This window comes from Sminthopsis crassicaudata, chromosome 1 (genome assembly GCF_048593235.1).
Source record: "Sminthopsis crassicaudata isolate SCR6 chromosome 1, ASM4859323v1, whole genome shotgun sequence".
In the NCBI taxonomy this organism is placed as follows: domain Eukaryota; kingdom Metazoa; phylum Chordata; class Mammalia; order Dasyuromorphia; family Dasyuridae; genus Sminthopsis; species Sminthopsis crassicaudata.
This window is the reverse complement of record NC_133617.1, coordinates 632,938,031-632,957,564: the sequence shown is the minus strand read 5'-3', so window position 1 is coordinate 632,957,564 and position 19,534 is coordinate 632,938,031. Positions and strand designations below refer to the sequence as shown.

The following is a 19,534-nucleotide window of genomic DNA, read 5'->3' as shown; positions in this document are numbered from 1 at the left end:
CTCACTTTTAAAATGGCGGCCGCGGCACCGCGAGCTTGGCACGCGCACCTTCCCTACCTACGCCCCTCCCCCAAGACTTCTCTCTTCCCCTCACTACCCCTACCCCAACCACCCCAACCTCCCCTACCCCCAATCACACACACTACCCTCAGCACCGCTCGCCTCCGCTCAGTGGCCTCTGGGGGCCGGAGGGAGACGGGGGGGGGGGACCGGGATGCAAGAGGGTAGATAGCGAGGGAGGGGGAGGGCATAAAAGAAGGGAAGAAAAGGCTAGGAAAACTCTTGTCCCGCTCGGGATCAAGGAGCCCCAAAACGCCAAGCTGCTCAGCTACTTAAAAGAAGGTGGAGGAGGAGGAAGAAGAAAAGGAGGAGGTGGAGGAGGAGTAGCAGTTAGAGACGCCTCCGCCTCAATTCCAGGAGAGGCAACATCCGGGCTACAGCCCCCCGGAAGTGACATAGGCAGCAGGGGCGGCCACTCTCAGAAGCGCCCGTTTCGCTTTACCGCCTACCCCTGCCAGCGCCATGTCCCTCTGCCCTCTACCCTAACTGGTTTCTCCCTCACCCTCTCTTTCGTTTGGGGCGACGCGGAGACTGGGGTTGGCAGGGGAAGTCCTCCTGTCAAAGCTATGCTCCTGAGCTGTTAAGTCTTTTAAACTTGGAGACACAAAATCTCCAAACCCATCAAACCACCCGTCAAATCTCCCCCATCTCCTAGTTTCGCCTGCAGAAGCAATAGGGTCAGTTCGGAAGGAGCTCCTGGTCTCTCCTCTCCCGGCCCCTTCCCCCGCTTTGGGTCCATTCCCGTCATTCGAGTCGCTAGTTTATCCTTGCCTCCGCCTTCTTCCCACTCCCACCGGGAGGTGTCAGTCACTGGACCCTGAGCCCGCCTCTTCCGGCGGCGGCGGCTCTCAGGTTCGGTTGCCTCCTCCCCTCTTCCCTCCCCCAACCCCCCCTCCCCGAGTGTCTCCCTCTCCCTCCTCTCTCCCTCTCTCTCTCCCTCTCTCTCCCTCTCTCTCTCTTTTGTGAGTTATAGCAACCGTTGCCTTGTGAATCAAGCGCCATAGTCACCGTAGTCCTGGCGACTGTTACCCATCAACAACAACTACTCCTCTCCTCCTCCTCCTCCTCTTCCTCCTCCTCCTCCCCACCACCACCATCTCCATCACCCACCAACAACACCACAATAATCCACAGCCAAGGTGAATATTATTCTATATCTACATGTGTGTGGGAGCGTGTGGATGTGTGTATATGCGTGTGTCCGTGCGTGTGTGTATTTGTGTGTATGTGTGTGCGCGCGTGTGTGTCTCACTCTTCTGCTGCTGCTGCTGCTGCTGCTTCTCCTCCTCACACCCCGGGGGCTGCTGCTGCTGCTACTGCTGCTGCTGCTGCTGCTTGCTGCTTGCTGCTGCTGCTGCTGCTGTTGCTGCTGCTGCTTTTCCTCTCTTTCTGGAGCTTGTTTACAATTTATATTTACTAACTATATAGATAGACTAGGATGTATGTGTACGTCTTTGGCCCCCCAACCTCCTCCCCCTCCTCTAGTTACACTTTAGGGATGGAGTATGATCTGGGGGATCTGTGGGGAGTGAGAGAGGAAAATACAGTTTTCTGATTGGTATTATGGAATATTTCTGATCTCAAGGTTGAGGAAGAGGGTCAGGTGCAGAGACCAGGAATTTTTCCCCCTTTCATTTTTCTTTTTTTAACCTGTTATGTTTCCTGCTTTTTTTCAAAACCGAAATAGATTACAATGTGCAGGAGAAGCCAGAGGTATTTTGTTGTTGTTGTTGACTTGTAGGGCCTGGTATGGATTTTTTTCCCTTTAACCTCAAACATTGGTGAACTTTTCCCACCTCTTTCCTCCATTCTGTCCTCTCTTTGCTTTGTGATAAATAGGGTAGTCTTTAATCACCAGCAGTTTCATTGTTTTCTTTTTCTTTTAAAACTGTATTTTCTTTGTGCTGCAAACAGTCTTAATATCCATTCAGCACTCTTCTCCCTTCTCTTTCTCCCCCCCCACCCCCACTTCTGTCCCCCACCCCACCCTACTGAAGACAGGGGCCTCTACTGTGCTCTTGCTGATTCGGAGAGATTTTTTTAAGTGTCTTTTTTTGTGCTTGTGATTTAACCGGATGCAGAGCATCTGTGATAGTTCGGTTAGTAGTTATTGACAGAGCTTTATCTTCATGTGGAGATGGGAGGGTGGTTATGAGGTTCCATTTCACTTTGATAAACCTCTAAATAGTGGAAAAGGTCTTAGTAATTTACACTGAGGTATATTGACTGTATTTTAAACTGAGATAGGACAGAAGAAAGCTTTGAGAGAATTGTGTTATAATGGTATTTGTGAGTTATGGTACTTTGAGCTTTTCCCCCCCTTTTCTCTGTTCATTTTCCTTTGAGAGTTGAAATTGAAGTCAAGTTGTTCATAAAGAATGTATGAAGCTTCTCAACTTGAAACGTGTATATTTCCCTTACTTTGTGGTTTAGACCTAGAGACCTCTGTTGTTAACATATTCTTTGTATTTACTTTTTTTTTCAAAGGATGTGAAATTTATTTAATACTCTTATCAATTTAGCATGCTATTACTTTTGAAATATTTATGTTTATGTTTATTTTTTCATTTGTAGACCTAAAATATTAGCTCTTTAACAACAGGGTTGATCTTTAAAGTTAATCCAGTTTTACATTACAAACTCCTTAAATCTGTATGTTACATAGTGAAAGTTTTAATTAACTAATAGGAAAGTGGTATTAGTTTTGTCAGTGTACATTTGTGGAAAAAATGTATTTTACTTTTTTAATTGCATTTGTTTTGTTTCCCAATTTGGAACTTGTCAAATGATTGGAATATGCCTTAGTTCCTTGTAACCACCCCAACAAAAAGCGATAGATATTGACCTAATGGATAGGGCAGACTGAAGAATATGACAGCACTGAGATTGTAAAATGTTAAGCAGGTTAAATAATTGTAATACTTAAGTTGGACTAATCTTGCCAAATAAGAGTTGTATTTTTCTAAGTTTTATTCCTTAACCTATTTTTCTATGAATACTTTATATAAATGAACATGATGTTTTAGTTTGAGAACAGTTTCTCAAAGGATCCCAATTACTTTATGGTTAATCTTTCTGGATGTCAAATCTATAACCCTAACTTGTATTATTTTTTGCTCAGAGGAATGTTAAAGCTCCTGGGTCTCATAAAGTCTCGCTGAAGTTAATGGGAGTTTTGCTTTCATTAGATACTGGTTCAGAGTTTTGTCATTTGCTTAATGGGGTTGTCAGTAGAGTAAGTTTTGTTATGATGTTATGCTTTAGTATTTTAATGTTCATTTAAGGAACATAATTGTTGCACATAGATTTTGGGGTGTGCTTTTTAAAAATTCAGTGGCATGTTGAAGTGAGCACAGAACTTTTATAGGTGTAGCAGAACTATTAATTTAAAAGAGATTATTGATAAAGTTATACTCTTGGAAGATTATTTCCACTTAAAAGTGAGTCATCTTCATTTACTTAGGTTTTTAAAATAAATACTGAAGATGTTGGCAGATTTGTTAATCTTAAAGACAATTAGTAGTGAGTAATTTTGCTTATCATTTACATTATTGCTATCTTAATGTTTCTCGAGAGAAACATTTGGATTTTCCTGTGTTCTTAAGTTTTAGATCTAGCAAGTGGTGATACCACCTAGCATTCTTTGAAAGTACAGTGATTGGGGGGGGGGGGAGCCCAATAAAAATACTCACTTGAATACCTGTTTTATGTAATTGAATATTTATGTTAATGTATCTTTGAATGTCCTAATATCTTTAATACATATTTTGAGTTTTCTGAATTGTTTACAGTGTATGCCCTGGTTTATTAGTTGCATTAAAAGAAAATAGAGAATTTTTGAGTCGTGCATTCTTAAGTATTAAACAAAAAATCTGTTCATTATTTAGAAATAGAAAAGTTAGGCCTATTTCACTATAATCATAAGGTTTTTAAATGTTCCAAGCCTTTCAGCCTAGTATACTTTTATATAATTAGATATACAGTTGGGTTAAAACCTAGCTTTTGAAAGATTGAGATTTATTTTTCTTTTATAAGGAAATGAACTAGAGATTCAAAATAAATGTATAATCTATCAAAGATAAGTCATTGCTTTATTTCAATACTCGCACATGTTGCTTATTGGTAATTTTAAAAATATATATTTTTTAAATTATGCTAGAGTGTACCTTAGTTTGAACTTTCTAACAGGAAAAAATGAAGGAAGAATATAAAGACTTCATTTTTTAGATTTTGAATGTTTCTTAGTAAAAACAAACAGAACAATACAACAGGACTGCTATTCTTTATCAATAAAGTTACACAGAAAAATGGGACATGCAATAGGGACTTAGATTACTGAAGAAATAAACTTAATTGTTGTGAATAGCATAATATAATAATTGTATATGCTAAGTATAAGATAAAAAAGTCATATCCTGGCTTTAAAATTAAATACTTACAATTCCTCAAACAAACTGGGTTTTTGCTGACTAGTATTATTTGTATATACTTAGAATGGTCACCACAAAATATATTTTGAGTTCTCAGCTCACAGGTGCATAGTGCTCCCATATTTTGGAAATCCAAGATTAAGTGGATTTGACTAAATCTAGCTTGTTAGGGACAGATGGCTTCTTTAAACAGGTGTCACTTTCATTTCTAGTGCATTGTGTTGGGACTTCCAGTGGCTCACAAAAGGGCTGTCTAAAGCAGGTGGCATCCTTTGCTTTTGTCATTAGTAAAATCTACTTTTAGAGCTAATTATTTTCCCAGGAAGAGGTACTTTTTAATAAGTGTTTTTTTTTTAAAATAGTTTAAAACTCGTGTAGTTACTAAACACATTTCATTTTTTAAAATGTACCTTTGTTTGCAAGTAGTGTAACATGAACCTTTTTCTAAATCATTTAATTCTTGATAATATTACTTGACTCCTTTTGATTACATAAAAAAAATTCAAAAGTTATCTGGCAATTCAAATAATGAGGTAATTTTGCAGGGCAAGAAGCCATAATAGTTGAAAATGAAATACAATCTTATTATGATGACAAGTGAGCTCTAACTTTCACATATGAGTATACTTTTTAATGTAGTGTATTATAATGTGAACATATCTAAACAAGTGAAGTTTTAGTTCTATTATATCATGTATTTTTACCAATTCATAGAGAAAAGATTAAAATTATCTTAATAACAGAATAATTAGTTTACAGTATTTTTGAAAAGAAATATTTTAAGATAAATTTCAAAAATGAAATTCTGTATCCAGCTACTAAATGAAGCAATATCCACACACACACACCTCCTTTTTTAAAGATGCCTTTCAGTGCTATTTTCATTGTGGGAATTTTATATTTCGTATAGCAAATGCACCAGAGGGTGCTATGCTATTTGGATTGCTATCATAGCAACATGAACTTATTTGGACTTTTAGTTTATAGAAAAAAGACATCTTTCAAAAATTATGGGTATCTTTTGTATTAGCCTGAAACTATATGAGAAAATTGAGCTTAATTTAGTTTTTAGAAGTTCTATATATACTATTTCATTATATGTCAATACAACACATAATCAGTATCAAGACTTGATCCTCACTATAATTTCATTCAAAATGAAAATCTGAAAATGTTAACTTTATTTGTATAGAGTGTGTCCTGAATTTTAGTGTGTTAATCTCTGTTTCTATCAGTTTACCTAACTTGAGATTTATGTCATTTTTGGACAATATGCATTCATAATTTTATTGTTCTCGAAATTTGTTGATATACATCACAACTGTACACATTTATTTAAAACATTGCAAAATCAAATTTTAATAGAATTTGTGATTTTTTTTTTTATTGAATGACTTAAGGCTATCACTAAGCTGTCCCAAACAAGTGCAAATTTAATTGCTTCAGTTTAATAAATTAGTGTAAATAAACTAGAGAATTTATTTCCTCGAAATTCACTCTGGTTCTCACTAATCTGGTTTGGGTAGATGGGGCTAATGTACCTATTCTATCCACTTCGGAGGACTGTTGTAAGGAAAGCTCTTTGTAAACCTTAAAACATTGTGAATTATTATTAATAGCTATCTAGAAAACTCATCTCCAGCTTGCTTTGTATTGTATTGATTTGGAAGAATGATTTTAGATCTTGTATTGCCTTCTAGGTATGATTTTAAAGTCATAGAGAGTTTTATGGGAGAATGAATGAACCTAAATCTTGTCCCATTAAGTTAAATATCCATCAGTATGAACTGAAAGAGTCTGGTACTGTTTAAAAAATAGCAAACATATACATAGAGTTTTAGAAATATTGCCTCATTTTATCCTGGAAGATCAGTGCTATTATCTCCATTTTAAGGATAAAGAAACTGAAGCAGATAGATATTAAATGACTCACCCAGGGTCATATAGCTACAAAATATCTGAGATTGAATTTGAGCTTAGATCTGGATTTGAACCCAACAGCATCTTAAATAAATGCAAGTTGTGGTACTGTGAAAGGAGCACTGGGTTTGGAGTGGGAAAACTTAGCTTTATCCTTGACCATAGCTCTTAACTAATTTAGTTGACTGTGTGATCTTGAGAAATCAGTTTCTTCATCAATAAAAAGGAGATAATAAGGCTAACATTACTCACCATGCAGTTGAATTATCATAAGGACAGTGCTTTGTAAATCTCAAAGTATGATACAAATATAAACTATTATTAATAGTTAATAATTTTTTTTCTTATTCAGGAGACCTTTTATACTATGTTACAGAGCCAGCTCCAATTGTAATTATTACTAAAAGTGATCTCATATTAAAGCATAGAACTATAAATGTCCTAATACGGAATAATGTTGTATATATATCAAAACCACCAATTACAATAATGCATTTATATAGCACTTCAATTCAGCAAACATTAAGCGTCTGCTAAAGGGTTAGACAGTTGATGCTAGAATACAGATACAAAACTGAAAATAGCTCAGCCCTCAGGGAGTTTATACTCTCCTTAGGGGTTTAAGGTTTGCCAAATGCTTTCTTCACAACAACTTTGTGAGGCAGACAGTACTATTTTATCAACCAGCATACTAAGGCTCTGAGAGATTAAAAGATTTGTTCATGGTCATACATACACCTAAGTGGAATTCAGGTCTGTCAGTCACCTAATTTCAAGTCCAGCACTCTCCACTAGGGCATGCTGCACCCATACAAAATCCATGGTTTAGAGCTAGAGGGGCCTTCAAGATCTCCGCTCAGTTTTCTCATTTTACACATGAAGAAAGTAAGGCTCAGAGAAGTAACAACTAAGATTATAGATGTAGTGAATGGCAAAGGCAGCACTGGAATTCCAATCTTTTAATTCCAAGACCAGATTCATTCTAGATTTTATCTTCTCATCTTAAGGAGATGAATCAGGTTTACTTAAGAGTTCTTTTTTTTTTTTTTTTTTCTTCCCAAAAGAATTAGAATTTATTAACTGTGTTCTCTCTCTCTCTCTCTCTCTCTCTCTCTCTCTCTCTCTCTCTCTCTCTCTCTCTCTCTCTCTCTCTCTCTCTCTCTCTCTCTCTCTCTCTCTCTCTCTCTTCCTGTCTCTTCTCTATTTCTTGCTTCTTCTTTCCTTTTTCCCCTTCTTCCCCTTCTTTTTTCTCCCTTCTCCACTCTCATACTAGTTATGTGATCAGTCAGTTAGTTCAAGGAAGACCTGAGTTTAAATCTCACTTGTAAGGACTAAATTAATTACACAGGTCTGTACTATATGTGTACTATGTAAATGGTAACTAAAATTATTAAGTCACTTCTCAACTTCCCAGATAACTCTAGAATGTAAATTACACTCCAATTGTGTATTTGCATCAGTGGAAATATTGAAAGTTCCCCATCCAGTTAAATCAATGGTCAGTCCTTTCACCCCATCCCAAAACATTCATATATCCACTCCTCTACTTATCAGATTTCTTCCCAAAATTTATCGTAGTAAACATGACAGGTCAAAATCTTTTGTCTGAAACATTTTGCTAACCTCTGAAACTTTGTTATATTCAAAGAGTAAAATATATCAATGCATATATGTTTATATTCCTCAGAGTAAATTCTGTATATTATCAACACTAAGACAACACTTATGATATGGTCATGTAACATATATCTATTATTTATCTATCATTATGCAATGATTCTTAATTGTTATTTTTCTTTCACAATGTATATCTGTCATAGCAGAAGAATTTTCTCTCTATCCACCAAAGTCAACTACATCTTCATCAAAACCCTATTTCTAAGCCTTGTGTTTAAGTACTCTGGTCATCATAAAAAATTCTTTTTCAGTGGATTTAGTCTAACTTTTTGTGCAATGTTGGATTTACCAGGAAATGAGTCCCCCAGTTTATTATTTCCTAGGGACTATTGCATATCATGGAAGTATAAAATTTAAGACTCAATGACATGAATATTTTATTTAGCTTTTTAATATTTCACAAAGATGGCATATGTAAAATCTTTAAAAGCTGCGTGTAGGAAATGGTCATTTTGGTTTAGTTGCTTTTTAACTTTATTCTTAGAACTATTAAGGGAATTTTAGATAATATCAGACATACACAAAGTACTTTGTTGCATTTCTGTATTTTGAGGCATCTTGTAAAAAATAAATATTTACTTGGGAGTTAAGGTCATATTTATAAATTTGCTTGAGCTACATTTGATTATGTAACTTTTCCCAAATTAGCAACCTGATTTATTTTAAAGAAAGTCGATCTGATAGTTTAGTTTATTTGCTCTTTAAACTGAATTTTATGGAAAAATTCTTACAGCTTCATGTTTTATCTCTTTTGAGGCCTGCCTTTTCATATAGCTTAGATAAGAGGTTTTAGACATGTAACCAGCCAAACTCAAAAGGGACCCAAATCAAATAAAAATATAATTGGGATATATTTAATAAAATTAATAAAAACATAATAAAACATACATAATATGAATATGTGGATTTCTAAGTCGATATGTGGTCTATAGAAGTTCTGTAGAGTTTAGTGGGCCATATTTCTATTTGGGTTTGATGCCACTGGGTTAGATTACGTTTTCTATTTTTTAATATACTTTTTCTGTAAAAATTATTTAAAAATAAAAATAATTTAATGGCATTAATCCATGCCACTTTTTCTGATTCTTGTTCAAGTTTTGTTTTGTTTTGTTTTTGTTTTTCAAATTTTTCAGTAGAGGATCTATCCTTTGCTTCTTTTAATATTTTATTTATGGTGACTTCTTATTGTTCCTAACACTACTAGTCACCTTTCTTAGAAAGGCATAATAATACAGTTAAAAAGAGCACTGACTTTGGAATCAGAGGACCTGAGTTTAGAACCTGCTTCTGTCATTTAACATCCATGTTACCTTGACTAGTTACTTAATGTCTATGCACTTCAGTCTCCTCATCTTTAAAATGATAGGGTTGTATTAATTGACCTATGTGATTCTTTCTAGCTCCAAGTCTTTGATCCTGTGCTTTTCTTTGATGATGTCTTTTACTTTGTCATGTACGAGTCATTTTTGGTAATGTGCTGTGCCTATTTTTACCTATCCATTAAGCTTTCTTTTTAAAATCTAGAGCTTGCCTTTCTTTTTCAGCATATAATTTATCTAACATGTAACAAAACTGTCCTGCTTATCTGTGATTCCTTTTAAAAAAATTTTTTTGGTGGTGGTGGTGGTGGTGGAGGATGAGGAGGAGGAGGAGGAGGAGGAGGAGGAGGAGGAGGAGGAGGAGGAGGAGGAAGAAGAGGAATCCTATCTTATCCCTAAGCTCTCTTCATTTTCTATTCTTTCAATCAGCTGTAATTTGGATTCTGTCAAGGTCATAAGGGTCTGTGATTCATAGTCATATAATGCCACCAGGAGAATATTAGTGTTAAAAAGATTGGCTGTTGTAGCAATGAGCAGCTTGGGACTATTGACAGTACTGTACAATTTCTCAGATGCAATCTGGCATTCTTTCTTCTCCTATTCAATTCTAGGCTTAGATTATTGTCATCAATAGTGCCTGTTCAAAATATATAAACAAACTGACTAATCCTATGGGCTGTCATTCATTTGCATGTAACTTTGTTAGACCTATTTTAGGTTTTCTTTTTTTCATTTAGTGATCATGGATCTCATTGATTAGGTTCTGAAAGTCCTAGTTCTCTTCTGCATTCAGTGCAGTGCCATCCACAAAACATTTGAGGAATTTTACACTCTTTAAAGGATCTCTTCTGTCCTGTATATACCTATACACAGCACATAAATTAGGCAGGATCTTAAATCTTAATACCCACCCCCTTTTTGAAGATGGATTTTGCATGTATTCTTTTTGGATGTAGAAAGAAAGCAATCAAGAAGTATGAATTGGACATAAGATGATTTATTACTTTTTGCTATATTTTGCTATTTAATATAAAGTATGTTTAATACCTCTTACTATCTTCATCTACCTGACACTACTTGATGGACTATCTTTCTTTTGGCTCACATTAATAAAATGTGCTCGAATTATGTGCCAATTGTGTTACATATTTTGTTGGTCGTTATAGTATTATACTTGGAGTTTTATAATAGCTATTTTAGACTCAAGAAATACTCTCTAAATGTGGTAAAATATAAAGGAACAATAAATCGGAAACGTCAGAAAACCTTAGCTCTAGTCACAATGTCTTCACTATCTTGCTTATGACTTTGTCACTTGAACTCTTCAAGCCTCACTTAACCTATTTGCAAAGAGATGAGGTTGAACTATATAATCTTTGAAGTCCCTGGGTTCTATCATCTTATGAATCTATGAATTTTGATGTTTCACATACTGGGACAATCATTTTTTCCTACCCCTTTGAGATTCTTCCAGATCAAGAATTTTTAGATTCTTCCTTCTTTTTACCTGCATGAAAGACAGTATTGCTGACAATTGAAACTACAGATTAATTCCCAGACTAGTCTAACTTAGACTTTTTTTTCCCCCATTCACCTGATACTTAAAGCAAACATTAGTAAACATAAATATTAGTAAACAAGAATGTAGCTCGGGAAACCTAAGGTGAAAAAGGCAACTGGCCTGCAACAGGTATATAAATTCATGCATGGTAGAGATAAAAGTTTGAGTAAGGGATGAGAAATAAGCAAGATAGCAGAGGAGAACCAACAATAAAATTGACCAAAAATGTTATCAGAACAAAATAATGAATTATGAGTCTGGAAAACTCACTTCTGTTTCAATTCTGCTACTAACTAGTTGGGGATCTTTGATAAGTCGCTTAATATTCCTATCAGTTTTTAGTTTCCTTATCTGTGAAACAAATATACTGAACTAGTTAACTTCTAAGGTTCCTTACAGATCCACAGAATGTGCTTCTTTAATGATTGCTGTGATCTCTGTGATATTAGTGGCTGCTCACTGCATTCTATATCTGGTCAAAACAAAACAAAAAATGTGAATCTGTAACTGTTTGCTGATCTGGTCACAGCTATGGCATCCTCATAGAATCTTTCACCAGATCAGGGCCTCTACAGTAACTGTGGGCAAATACACTGAGCTCTTAACCCACAATGCAAGAGGTAACAGTTCTAGATACGGGTTTTCAGTCTGAATAAGAGAGGCTGTTAAGGCCCCTTCTTTATCCCCTGAGGAGCTCAAGTACAGAATGCCACTTCTCAAGAAAGTAGATATGAAGTATCCAGAAAGAGATGTGTCATCTTTTTTTAAATTAAAAAAATATATATTTTTCCCCAAAAAGTTGCTTTAAAAATCCAGCCCATTTAACTCAACACTTTTAAAAACATTTAGTCAATTATCTATCAAGCAAGACATAAAAGTCTTGCATTTTACTTGATAGATACAAGTATACCTCTATATAAATACAAAGTCAAGAGATGTCTCATTACTAGTAACTAAAAATTAATTACTTTGAGCACCAATGGCCTCATTTTTTAAGTTTCCTTGAATTTTCTTTTCATGTCTCTCATTTGAGGATGAGGGTAATTAGGATAAAGCTTATCAAAGAATCTGAAAATTATGTGGTTGCTTTTCTACAAGGCCCAGAGGTGTTCCTGAGATTCTGGGAGCCCTGCTCCAGGGTAAATTACTTTGATACATGCCATAAGTTAGAGGTGTATATATATATATATATATATATATATATATATATATATATATATATATATATATATATATATATGTATGTATATATGTATATGTACATATACATATATGCATATATACGTATATATGTATATAAATTCATCATTTTTCCATAAAAATTTTATCTCAGAAGTTTTTCCTTATTTCATGTAATTTTTTTTTGTGTATACAGAGATCTTGTTAACATATTTGTAGTTCTTAAAGCATGAAGTCTAAAGATTAAAAGCCACATGTTTTGTTTTATCTTAAGTTTACTAATGTATTAAGGAGTCATTCCTTATCCCTCACCTTCAACTCCAAAAGTATAGCATCAAGAAAAATGTATAACTTTTTAACAGAGTAGATTTCAGAGAGGGACACAGATAAGCAGTCCAATGTTAGCACATTTCAAAAATGTGTTTTGAAAAAGAATGAGCCATATATTGGATTGGTAGTTTCATGTATGATCCCCTTTTCTTGGCTGCCTTTATATATGAAAACAGTCACATTTAATGATTTTCTAGGTATTTTTATTTTTTTTATAGAAAAGATGTATTTTCTACTTTCACATTTGTCAAAATCTAACAGGACCTTTTCAGATAAATAAATGGAAGTTCTTATTACTTTTTAAAACTTTTCCTGAATCTATTTGTTGGGTAATATAATTATTCTCATAATATTTATTATATTTTGTTTGTGGATTAATTTCTTCCTACAAAATAAGGTAGAAGTTGTTGAAGTGGTAGAAGTGGAGCTTAAGTACTTACCTATACTACATTTGCCTTTTAGGGATTTGTACTGCAAGTAGATTTAAGAGACATAAGTTCAAATACAAGATCTGATATTACTTGGAACGTTATCTTATGCACTTAAATTCCCTAAATTTCCTCTTTTGCAAGATGGAGATACTACTATGTATACTACCATTTTTCATGGGTTATTGAGAAGAAAATGGTTGGTAAATCTTATAAGTAGCAATAAAAAATCAGATTAATTTACAAGGTAATATAACTAACATAAAACTCTTTTCTTGCCTGTGCTGGATATACAATACCTCAATTTCATGCCTTTGAGGCCACAAATTAGGGAAAAGAGAAACAAAAGTAGTGTTGCCAATAGACCTTGGCATCTAATATTTCCTACATGCTGCTTTCCAGCTACTCTAGGTTTTTGCATAAAGAATGGAAAGATTTTTTATTGAAACATCAAGTTTTCAAGTATTATTTTGCTATTTTGAAATAACCATGATTTTCCTTGGTAGGGCATTTACTCTTCCTTTGCCCTAAATTTGATCACAACTTCTTTACAATTTATGAATTGTTGGGCAAAACAAAAATATTCATGAAATCCAGTCTTCTGGTGATGATCCTCATCATACTAAGTTTCTTTTTGACAGACACACAGTCCATGTTTCTGCCCACTATTCAGTATCTGCCCAGCTTAGTAGGACTTGCTTGATCTTGTTCTTCTCTATCATAAAGTTGTTTTTAGTGAAGGACAGATTGCACCTTTTCTATGAAGTTGATGAACACAAATTTTTTTAGCCTCTAACATGCCTGATAATGAATAGACATACCCTTTGTAAAGCTTATATTCTAAATTAAACATACACATCCATAGAAAGGAGGAAAGAGAAAATCCTGCTTCTGTGCCAGAAAATAAAAATGATGGATTAACTCAGTTCCCTACCTTCTGCTCTGTGTGGGAAATTCCTAGTTGTCTTTGTGGATGTGTTTGATGATTGGACCAGGTTTTCTTTCCTACTTGTGTTCTGAACTGGCATTGTTTAGAACAAAAGAGTGTAGCCTGTCTCATCCCTAATAATGCTTTGTCTGATTGACAGCCAATTATACCTAATGACACTATTAGACAATGGTTTTCAGAAAGTCTTAGTTTAGGAGAACTCCCCATCTCTTTAAAAATTAATTGATAGGACATTATTAAATTATTTTCAGATAAACGTACCACTTTAATATACACAGAAATTTCTGGCTTTAAGTAGTCAGGGATGTCTTAATGAAAAATCAGTATGTAAAAATTCATTTACAGAACTAGGGTAGTTTGAGGTAGTTATTTGCATTACAAATAGAAAATTCATTTTGGAACAATATTTCTTGTTCCACCCTTGGTGTATTTTAAAATATAAATCATTTATAGAAAATCAATTTATGCATTTTTCTAGGAATATTTATGTGTAGTGTATTACCAAAATCAGACATTTTATATTCTATTAAGTATATCTTGTTTCTACATACAACTGAGTTTCAGTTCTCTGAACTGATACTTGGGACATGAATAACTTCTAGCATAGGTTTTAGTTTCTATTAATCAATAGTGTAATATTAAGATATATGAGCAATTTTTTTCCTGAGTTATATTTGTGCGAATTAAGGAATATATTAAGATGTGTTTAAACTCATATAACTATGCTGCTTTTTAGACAACACTTTTAGCAAATAATTCCTTAAGCTTTAGAGCTGAAATCACTGGTTTGTTACTGTAAATGAAAATACTACACCGCTGGATAGTAAACATAGCTTTAAAATGGAAAATTAGCTTTTTTTTTTTTTTTTTTTTTTTTTTTTTTTGGATAGACATGGTACTGAACATAGAAGTGAACATGTACTTCAGAATTTACTTAAAATTTTATCTCTTGAAAGCAAGTTGAGATTGCCTTGAATAAGGAACGGAAGCAAATTTTGATTGTATATAACTAGGGTAGCATTTACTATAGTGAAGCTCTTAGAGTTCCAAGTTACTGTGATAGAAAGAAGAATTTGAACCTGGATGGAAATGTGGTAATTCTACCTGTTTCCACTTTTTTTTTTTTTCCTCAATAACTGTTACTATTCTAAGTTTATGAAGATGTGGACCTAGAGGCAGCTTGTCTTTGATGCTTTAACCCCTATATTGAGTTAGGCTTGTATTAATTTGCATCACATTCTAGAATCCCTCAAATCCTATAATAGTCTTGTATGATGCATGGTGCTTTGAGCTTTGGAATGCACCAAATTACCTTTTGCTTTGTAAGCCTTTTAGTCATTTCAATAGATGACACAACATATCTAAAACAATAGTATCTTAATCTGGAGGGATAGAGTAAGAATCAGAGGAAGACAGGAGAATGAGACTAGAACAAGTAGAACAAAAAAGGAGAATAAGAAACTAGTAAAACGATGATTATAAAACTAAAGTAGTTGGTCATATAAGCAGTAAAGATAAGCAGTAAGGTATTTGGCAGAAGGCAAAGGAGGAAAGAGTTAAAAAAAGGCAACTCTGAGGAGGGTGATAACTATAGATTTGCAATATTTAACTGTAGTTAATTGAAATGATTAGTAGGAGAAGCTGGCGTTATTATAATTCTGTGTTATGGCCACGCCATTTTTGTAAAGATATTCTATTTATGAACCATGAGTAGTTGGGAGAAAGTGTATATGCTTTACAAAGGGAAACATTTAATAGAGATGTGTTTCAATTTAAATTAATTTTGACATAATTTAGTAAATTCAGGATATTCTTACACCCGGGGTATCTGGTTATTCTAGAAATATCTTAATTTCACCTCAAGCTCAGTTATAGCTTAAAGATTTAATAGTCTTTGGAAAACTACATTATAAAATTATCTTTTTTGAAAGTACCTTGCCTATTGAAATAAAAAGCAATCTTTTTTTTGGCTATTGATAATTGAAATATGTTATCAAATAGAACTTAATTTGTACCGAAAACAATGCTTAGAATTATGTTTGAGGACTTTTTTTTACTTAAGTTATGATGTATGATTACATATTGCAAGTGTTTAATTTTTCTACTTCAGCATATTTCTTAATCTAGAAGATTGTGTTAGTTGTTGGTTAAATATTCTGTTTAGTAATTCCAGATTCCAGTACTTGAAATCTGACCTACTACTGAAAAGGGAGCAAGCAAAAGGACAATAATCCATCTTAAAGTACACTAGAAAAAAATTGGGTTTTGATCTGACAAAGATGACATTGGTGCATAGAAGATTCATCATCCTCATAACAAGACTGCATAAAAATACTTCTCTCCCTTGTATTCTGTAGTATTTCATTAAGCTTTCAGAAATGTTTTTTTTTTAATTAAGATTTTGTTCTTTTAGAATTCTGATCCATGTGCATTTTATTTGGAAAGTGGGGTGCCTCAACTTAAGGATATTTTCTGAAGCCTTATTTTAAAGTTGATTGGAGAATGAAAGCAAAATTGTTAATTTTTAAAAATTTAAATCTTAAAGTCAATTGAAATCCTATAAAAATCTCAAAATAAGAGTCCACAAATACTGAAACTAATTGCCATAGATGTTTTTATAATATAAAATAATTTTTTGTTAAACTTTAGTTTCTTTTTTCTCTCACCAATTAAAGTTTTCTTTACTTAGCCAAATTCAAGTGCCTTAAACTTTTGCATATAATAATTTTTTCATAGAATGGTAGAAGTGGTAAGTAGTCAAAAGATTCCATTTTGAAAGGTGATAAGGAAATAAAACTAGCTGTTAATGACTGATTTGGAAAGGTATTCATAAAATAGAATTTATTTGAGGAGATAAGGGAGAAAGTTTAATTGAGAAAAAAGCAAAAAATATGGTAAATTATAAGGAAGGGTATGTATTTGACGACAGCATCATTCAGACCAATGTAATAATTTCTCCTTCATTTCCTTCAGGGAAAAAGGAGGTTCCTATGGCCTATTTCTTTGGTTGGGGTCAAATGGCTGTGAGGGAAGCTCTTTCTCCAAAGCTTAAGGCTATAACTAAAAAGGGAGTGGAAAGTAGATGAACTTTGTTTACTCATGATCAAAATTGTTCTGTTATGAACAGACTAAGTTTATACATACACCATACATAAACATACCTATATAAATAAAAACATACATATTATATATAGAAAAATATCACAAATGGTGATAATTAGAATTGTAAAAATCAAGACAAATAAGAATTTCTTTTGCAGAGAAAATGCTTCTCTGTAAGTGATCAAAGCATGCATAGATATCTATAAACTATGGGGAAAATTATCTGTAATGTTTACTTCTGACATATAAAAAGTTGAGTAGAAATGCATAGGTTACCAAATAAAATGTTCTATAGTGATCTTTTTCCCATTATAATTTAGCTAACCAAACAGAAGGGGGAAATTATATAGATATAGATATAGATATTATAGTAGTGTTATGTGTTGTAAATTAACAATTCTGTTTCCAAAGACCCTCTCCATTTTATAATTAAAAAGTAAATAATCTTGTTTATATGACCTTTTTATGTATTGTAAAATCCTTAACAAATCACAATATAAGTGCAGTATATGTAAGAAAAAATGTATGAGGTATATTTGGCCAAACAAAATTTTTGAAAAGATAAATATAACAAAAACAATTAACACAATCCTGTACATGCTAGTTTTTAGTAATATTCAAAGTAATATTTTATATGTGTGTAAATGCATATGTTTACTGATTTGAAATAACATTGAATTAGAAATAATTGAAAATAGTTTTCCTTCCAGTACTATAGACCTCTACAATTAAATATATTAAATTGTCATTTAATTTGATGTTTCCTCATTTTTACATTCATCATAAGTTGGACAGAAATCTGCTTCATTTTATTTTGGTATTGATTTTAGTTTGTATGTTGAATGGTCCTCTGGATTTTAAGTTACATGATGTTTGACTTTTAAAATAGACCACTTTTATTTAAAAAAATAATAACCTTTTTTTTAGCAGCTTAACGGGCTTTATTCTTTAGGAAGGTAAATCATTTGTCCTTATTAAGTCTATGTTTGGAGAATGAACACTTTAAGGGAGATATCAGGGAGTTTTTCCCCTCAGTCATGAAATTAAAACTTTTTTTTCTGTCTTGACCTTTTTCATTTGAGCATAGATTTGATATCACTTTTAAAATTAGGTTTCTGTAGCCTACTTCATACAGTGAAGTTGGAAGAGACAAACTAATTTAACCCAGATCTTAATAGTAATTGCTGTTAAGAAATACTCAGATAGATATCTATTTATATAGCTTGAAGACTCTCCTGTGAAGAACTGAGTGAACTCCTAAAGCTACCTTTTAAATTTTTTTGATAGCTTTAATTTTTAGGATATTTTTCATATCCTAAGTCTATATGTACTTAAATCCCATTTTTTATAAGAAATCTTTCCCAGTCCCTCTTAATTCTAATCCCTTCTCTTTCAATTATTTAATATCTATTCTTTATGTTGCCTCTGTGTATATTTTGTTTTCTCCATTATATCCTTCTCCCCCTTCTCTATCTCTTTCCCCTTCTCTCTCTTTCTCCTCCCATCCTTCTTCCCACATCTCTCCCCCCTCCCATTCTCTCCTCCTCCCCTAATGCTTAGCTGGTACAAAATAAGTACTTAATAAATTTTTATTGATTGATTGCATCTTTTCAACTTCTACTCCTTGAGCCTTAGTGTTTCTATGACCAACTAGAATAAACCTCATTACTTTTCTAACAGCTTCTTCCAACTGCTTTATGGTTATCTCATCTTTCCAAAGTCCTCTCTTCTCAGACAAGTATTCCCAATTTTTTTAACCAATTTATATCAATGATTCTTCATTATCACAGCTGCTGTTCTCTGGAAGCTTCCACTTTATCAATGCACTTTTGATCTGACTAGGCAAGTGCAGCAAGATTTTCACTTTTACTTTAATTAAAATATAATTTATTATTGATTTTAATTCATTTTTCCATGGTTCTTACCCTTATGGCTGACCTTATCCTGTCCTCACCTCATTGACCTGGTACCATTAGCCAATCAACTATCACCTATGGTTCCTGGACTGAACTAAGGAGAGAAAATAGTTGGAAAACTATACAGTACTTGTATTTATACATATACACATACATCATATACATCAATACTTATGTGATGCAAACATCTGCATTCTACCACATATGTAAACATAAAGAAGTATATTACTATTTACTGTGCTAGCATTTTTATGTTATAAATGTTGTGGTAGAATACTCTTCTGTAAAACTACAAAGAACCAGAGATATAGTACTAACCTTATTATTTAAAAATACATTTATTTTATGCATAGGTTTTCTATAAATGATTTATTCCTAAATAAATTTAATGCCCAATGCTTTTAAAAAAGAAATTGAGAAAATTTTTGTTTTACATTTCTTGTATTTCTCATCATATCTCTTTACCTATCTTTTTCAGAGAGCCACCCTCTATAATAAAGAGTAAAAACCAGAAATTTGAAAATTGGTGTTTACTTTTTAAAAAGTTAAAATATATTTAAATTTTTTTTTCTTTCTACCATATTATTTAATATTTAGGTTATTCAGTTGTGGAATTTTTTTACATATATGTAGTACATATGTATGTATATATGGCATGGCATG

At 33.3% G+C, this 19,534-nt stretch overlaps 1 protein-coding gene across 1 annotated transcript in view; it reads left to right on the top strand.

Moving 5' to 3' along the window:
* Positions 1–1,039: 1,039 nt before the first annotated feature.
* Positions 1,040–19,534, top strand: part of RFX3 (regulatory factor X3) — a 316,948-nt gene continuing 298,453 nt past the window's right edge. The window contains exon 1 of the mRNA XM_074282834.1: positions 1,040–1,199. The gene's annotated coding sequence lies outside the window, so the exon portion shown is untranslated. The remainder of the gene's footprint in view (positions 1,200–19,534) is intronic.